This window comes from Eufriesea mexicana, unplaced genomic scaffold (assembly GCF_001483705.2).
Source record: "Eufriesea mexicana isolate 0111107269 unplaced genomic scaffold, ASM148370v2 scaffold9538, whole genome shotgun sequence".
Taxonomy (NCBI): Eukaryota; Metazoa; Arthropoda; class Insecta; order Hymenoptera; family Apidae; genus Eufriesea; species Eufriesea mexicana.
The window spans coordinates 69,681-76,903 of NW_016917269.1; the positions used below are offsets into that span (position 1 = coordinate 69,681).

Below are 7,223 nucleotides of genomic sequence, written 5' to 3' on the forward strand. Positions count from 1 at the left end.
TTTTGGCATTATAAATAATAATGAAACTCGTTTGGTTATATGAAAAATGAAAAATAAAAAAAATTATTTTGTCATTTCCTATTTTTCGTTTTACGGAGTTGACTGATTTGACAATTTGGCAGCTCGTTTGGAACATTTCGCAGCTAATCAATTTTAATAATTACATCCTGTGTATTTAACTCCTTCGCACCCATAATGGGATCCCGTGTGTTGATGTTTGAATACTGTCGTTTGATGTGAAAGCAAGGTAAAAGAGGTTTGTAGGATTATACAGTTAGTATAATATATCCCACGTTTAGCATAGTTAACCCCTTAGTATGTTTGACTGCTTGTTTGAGTCTCTTCCGTTCTGCACCGTGAAAGGGTTAAATTTTTGTACATGCACATCCTAACACTGTGACATCATTTATCGTTCAACGACACCAATTAATTAAAATATAGTATCACGCTTAAAAATATTTAATAAAAATATATATATACGAATTAGTATCTCTCCACACGAGTAAACATTACATTAATAGAACGTTATAATCGTAGATCAAAGAAGCAATGTTTTCTCCCTCGTGTCGCAAGAACAATTGGATTCCAATGAAACAATCCGTCTTCGAATCAATCTACAGAGTGGTCCAAAAGTAACCACTATTTCCAAGAAATTCTATAAATTTGGAACGAAAAATGAAAATCAATTATAAAAAGAGAAAATTCGCCCCATAACTAGCTCTTTTATCACGTAATTATACTTCGATCATTTTAGTGACGAGATAAAGATTTTTCCTTGGAAAAAGAAAAACGAAATCAAATAGCCAATTTTGAGAAAAGTTACTAAACCGTAGAATTAGCAATTCTACATCTCGATGATTAATATCTCCATATTTTTATTTTCCTTTTATTTTTATTTCTTTAATAGATGCGTCATTGGTCTCGGTTACTTTTAGAACACCCTGTATAGCACGCGCTCAAGCATCGAGATAGACACGCGGTTAGATTGCACCAAACCGACAAACAATGCGCTTTATCGAAGATAAAATTATTTCCAACGCGTCATACCGCGTGTCGCCGTGATCCCGAAGGCCTCGAATATCCCTAGATCTATCGTAAACACTTTCCCCAAAGGTCGCGCGGCCCGTATTTATTGGGTCGTAACGTTCGAAATGTCCGTCTGCAAACAGGCTTGTAATGTTTCCTTTAAATTGTCTCGCCGCTTAAAATGACGTTTTCATGGAAACGGATATCAAGATAAGGCACGAAGTCGGATATCTTACATTTCGAAGGAAAATTCCCTAGTTCCTTTTTCAAGCGTTCCGCACTAGATCGTGCGAATCGAAAGATACAAAATCGATTTATTTCTTCACGATTTCGAGTCTCGGGGTAATTATGCTGCGAAACCAAGGCAATTAACGGGAATATGAATGAAACGAAACATGAAACGCTAACGCGGTATTCCTAGAAACCAAAGTATTACAGTCGAGGATCGAGACTTATTATTTCCCCGATTTACATACAAAGCTGAATTTATTTAAGCGAACTGAAGGACGGAACCTTGTTACTTAATAGCGAAAACAAAGAAATTAGCGCTGATATAAATGAGCCAATAACTTAACGCGTTAACTCTAACATTAAGATTCTGCGAAATGGAGTTTCTTAATAGCAAAATAATTACGAATTAATTGCAAATAATAAGTTACATCTCGTTAACTTTTTCTTCAGAATTAGAAAAACAAATTTTACCTGCTCATCGCATAAAACAAATCTGTCAGAGAAAAAACTAATACTGCAAGAATTATTACGAGAATTATCACAAGAAATGTACAATATTTTTACACGCTGAACTGCAATTATATTTTTATTTTCTATTTTCTTGAAATTTTTCAATAAACTTTCAGCTTCGAGTATAGAATTTGTCCCCTTTTATTTCATGCTAATAATATACCTAATTTTTCCCTTTACCTTTTGCCAACAATACACTCGATTCTTCCCCTGCATTTAATACTAATAACACATTCCCTACAGTATGGCTCATCGATGACCTTCCGTTTCAGACCAGTTATCTTCTCTGCTAAATCTGGCATAAAATATTTCGCGAAATAACCTGTTGATGCCCAGAATATCGATAACTTTAGTTCCGTCTCGTATTTCGAATGTTACATATTTTATCCCGAAATATTTTCCCACTCGCGCACAAATAATAGACTTTTAAATTTGTGCATTTAAAACGTGTCGAAACACGCAAATAAAACGTACAAGATACGAAAATATAATTCTTCGACATACATAGAAATGTAGTATATTACGTACACGCGATATGCAAACAATGTGTGAAATACGTTACAACAATAAAACATTGATAACATAAGTATCGTAATTACAATTGAAATCCCGATAAACTATGGCCGTCTTTCCCGCGTTAGTCTCAATTAATTAACCTCCTTTATCAATTAAAATGAATTCGCAATTCGACATCTACCGATGTGACGGAGCCATATTTAATTTTACCCAGATACCATTGTTAGTCGGTAACTTAACCTCTAAAAATCTCACCGATTCGAAACTTAAACTTTCAAATTAAAATTTCCCCTCAAAAATATTGTACATTTCGTTTCGAAACGGTTCTTCCTCCACTGGAGGAAAATTATTAACCTGTTTGAAACCTAATTTTTGAACTGGAATTTCTCTTCGAGAATGCACTTCGTTTCGAAATAATTCCCCCTTGAATAGCGCGGGAAAAAAAGAATTGGTCCACGGGCAGCGAACGTGATAAAATATACGGAGAGGTTAGGTCGGCCCGTTACGAAATAGAATATTACAAAGGCGTTGTAACGCGCGGGATAAAAACGTCTCGACCCCGAACGACGATCGCCTCGATTAGGCTGCTTCTCCGTTTAATAGAACGTGGCCAAGAAGTCGGACATTTCGTACGTTTCGACTGGCTACAAATCGAAGAACGTCTCGCCCCACCTGCCCCCACTACTCGTCTAGCCTCCTCGAGGATTCCTACGGTTTTTTGTTCCCCGGGAGCAAAGTTTTCCTTCGCTCGACATCGAAACTCATAAAACCCATCGTGTTTTTCACGTATCGTCCGTTCGACGTCAGATAAGAGTCGGTCGATAAGCGTCCTTCTCGGAATCCTCTAATACCGACCAGGAGCGACCGGATACCCTGGCGAGAACCGATCGAACGACGACATCCGGATGCACAGACGTAATACGGTCGCCATTATCCTAATCGTACGGTAATCGATGAGACACGGTCGATTGATCGACACGTTCTGTACCATGCGAGAATCAAACGTTCGAAAGTGAGGTTAACGCGGTATTTGTTTATCCGAACGTAGAAATCACTTCGAAATATTTAATTATTGAAAATTACTCGATACTTCCTTTTTTTAATACTAATAAATAGTGTTAAAGGCACTAGAATTCACTAGAATATTGAATTTTGGAATATTAATTATTTCAATTTATAGGTTAGATTTTTTCTGTGGTTTTATTTATTTCGGGAATGCAATGGTGTGATTTGATGAATCTCGAATGTTAAAAATTGCAAGTTTATGTTACTCGTGAGTCATCCGACGCAAATTACGTTCATAACCTCCAAATTAGTCTTTACCTCCACCTTCTGCAGGTAACAATAGTTTTTGACCAGTCCGTCTAATGAATGTGTAATGATCCATCCATTATGGCGGATCATGAGTAATTCCCCATGGCGCAGAACGTGTTAATACGGTGTTCAAAATTGGGATTCTTTCGCGGTATATCGGGTGTCTGGTTTGGACGTTATTTGAAAAATATCTGGAATAATAACTAGCGTTTGAGGAAACGGTTGTTTGTCTCGATAGGATAGACACGAATAACGTGATTAAAAATATATTTACCACAGAACTCGCATGTTTTCCAGATTTTTATCGCACCGCCAATAACAACGGAAACATTTCATACGATTACAAAAATGTAAAAAGAAAAATAAGTGAATAAAGTTATTGCCATGGAGCGAGTATTTTTTTCTTTGGAACGATAATAATTAAAAAATGAGAAAGAAAAATTTGTTTGAAGTAGGAGAAATACGAGGTATAGCAAAGTAATATTTTAATTTTTTCGTTGCAATGATTGATGCTAATGATCGTTAGTAGTATCACACTGAATAACATTCTGCATTTCCTGCAATATGAAAACTCGTGTCCATCTATCAAGGCCTGGATTTAATGAGACAAACAGAATGACAGCTTGTACTTTAAAATAGCATTCGCTTTCCCCTTAATGATTACGCGTAATTTACTTATATTAACGTTTCATTAGCGGCCGTTACAATGATATAATTAAAACGAAATTAATCGAGTAAAATCGCTTGAAATTTACCATGGAGAGGATAATAACGCTACTTGTTAATTACAATTTCGTTTGATGGTGTTTCATTGTGATATTACATTGTATACGGTATATACAGCGGGCTGCTTATTAGGCTAATGGATTCAAGAAAGTTCCCTAGCCTAGTCGAGAAAACCAACGCTGGAATTAAATGTTTCCAATTGCTAATTGTGAAAACTTTAATTTCACTCTTACTCCCTTTTTGCGTGTACCATATTTTTCATACGAATTCTACAACTTTCGATTACCACCTCGCGAGATATCGCCATGAGCACTGTCGATAAATTCGTCACACGAAGAGTAGTGACTCTCAACCGCGGAGCCGCCGCAGCGTGGCTGGGAGCTACTGCGCCGTGTTAGAAATGATATTGACTTATCATTGACGCTCGTTACATCACTTCACGAAAGCTTCCTCGAAACCGCGTGTCATTCTATCTCGCTCCACCTTGACACGCTAATTACACGCGATTTAATCTTTCCGACTTTTCCCTCTTATATCAAACAAGTTTCTGATGCCTTTCGCGAAAACTATCATGCAAAAACAACGGAGTCTCCGTAGAAACGATTGGAATCAAAATTTTCGGCATAGTTAATATATCGGGTTCGAAGGGGCAGAAACTACGAAATATAAGAGACAGGGGATTCTTAACGCGTCATGGTATTTAATTTTGTGGAATTATGTAACGGAAAGAATAATTGAATAAAAACCGAGAATTGGTCACGAAGTGGTAATTAATAATAAAAAGTTGAGCAATTTACAGAATACTAAAAAAGAGAGACGCGATGACAGTGAAGAGATACTAAAGAAGATTTATTTACACACCATTACTTATCAACAAACGCTAAAAACGAGTCAGATTCAACTTCGAGTTGAACACGTTAGAGTCTTATATTAGTCAACACTATATACCATTATACACAGCGTGCGCTAATTACGCACAAAGTTTAAACCTAACCCGGACCGGTGACCCCGATATACATATCACGTGTTCTCTGTTCAAACCAGACACCCTGTACCAATGTATTAATATAACTGCCATTGCTCGGTTAAACAGTGTATTGCGCGAGTATTAGGTTAACTGTAACCGTATTATCCGCGTAGTCGGATACCACGGTTGAACAATCGGTAACTAACCTGCTTACATTCGGATATTTGACTATATCCGCTGAAAACCGGTGTACGCCGACTCAATTTCGCTCGACGCACGCTTTTTTCCGTCTCTCGCTACTACATCGTCATCATCGCCCTCTTCTTCCCCTTCCCCTTCACCCAATGACGCAACGCGACATCAACGCGACTCCCGAGATGGCGGAGGGAGAGGGAAGACACGACAAGGAATCGCGACCGAAAACAAGCAGTGCTTTAATGCGTGAAAACGTTATTCGAAAAAGTTCTGACCGATCATGTCGCAATCCCTTTCTCTAGTTATGCAGTCGTGTTCCAATTCCTAAGAGTCGAGTCAGGCAAAAGTGTCCGACCGAACGAAACGGATCGGCCGTCATTATCCTACTGACACACTTTAAGTCGCGTACCTTGTACGGAGAGCAAGCCTCGGCCTTGGCCACCTTCGCGAATATCTGCGCGATCTGCCTGCCTCGGTTGGTTGTGTCGGTTGAGGAAGAGGCAGCGTGGAAAACGGAACGGATTAGCCGTGACCACTGCTGCCACGTGTTCTGGTGGTCCAATGTTTTCGATACACCGTCGACGAGCGCTGCCTCACCGTAAACGGGACACGGCTTCGCGTTGGTATTTATTTTTAAATACTTGCTGCGCTTCCACAACACGCTACAGTGTTCCCCTTCATCGATACATGGAAGTTTCCACTAGGTGTATCCGTATGTAACACTACGAGCATATGGTTTCACGGGACAAGTGATGTCCGGCTAATGGATCTGGAGTACGACGCAAAAAAAAGAACGTACTTGGAGCACTGTGTCTTTTTCGCGTGCCAGGTTCGATACGCGGTGTATATCACGCGATTCGCAGCTCGACGTGTCTTGACGTTTCTCACTACGCACTCGATATAAACGAACAACAGATAATGTCGCAGGGAGGTCGCGTGGAATATGGATACTAACGCTTTTTGAAAAGTTCCTTCGCCGATAGCTCTCGTTCCACTTTCACTTGGTCGATACGTCACACGCGATCATGAATACGATGTAACGACGGTATTTCACGTGCACGTAACGAGATCAGAGAGACATATGCGTGCACGAGGTAAATTACGCGTACATCTAGAATACGATACGGTGCGACGTGGTGCGCAGTAAACAAAACACGATGCGCACCGGCCCAAGTCTCGAAGCCGACTGACGGCCCCCCACTACACGGCTCACGAGTCACCCTTCACCGGCGACTAACAGCTGATTTGGAAAACACCGAGATCCGCCCAGTGACGGATCGAGCAAATGGGGTACCCGGCTCGTTGCGTAATAGTAGCTAATGTTATTTTTCCATTTTATGATACTCCAATTAACTGCTTCGCTATGACACATGGCTATGATGAAAAATATATAATTAAATGCATTATAAAAAGCGCTATACTTATAGATATTTTATATTATCGATATTTGTTTTTTTTTTTTTACAAAATTTCTTGAAAAAATAAGATTAGTTAGAGAAGGAAAATTAATTATTAACTTTTTTACGATTTAATCGTTTATTGCTTGCGTCACTGACAAAGTGTTCGTTGCTGTAATATTTTTATCGATTAGTGTTCCATTTACGTCGCAATCGCATTGAGGTTTTGCATGTGAAACGATTTCGCTCGCATTTCGACAAAATTTCGCGTATCGAGAAGAAAATCATATATCGTGAATCGTAAATATCGTATCCCTTCCAGAACACGCCCCCCCCCCCCC

The 7,223-nt window shown here is 39.1% G+C and overlaps 1 protein-coding gene across 3 annotated transcripts in view; it reads right to left on the reverse strand.

Annotated features, from left to right (window-relative positions):
* Positions 1–7,223, reverse strand: part of LOC108553218 (ribosomal protein S6 kinase alpha-5) — a 56,040-nt gene that overhangs the window by 45,956 nt on the left and 2,861 nt on the right. Inside the window, exon 1 of one of the 3 annotated variants that reach the window (XM_017908021.1) lies at positions 5,895–5,968. The exons of the other annotated variants lie outside the window; for them this stretch is intronic. The gene's annotated coding sequence lies outside the window, so the exon portion shown is untranslated. Of the gene's footprint in view, positions 1–5,894; positions 5,969–7,223 lie in introns of those variants that run through there. 3 annotated transcript variants of the gene reach the window in all.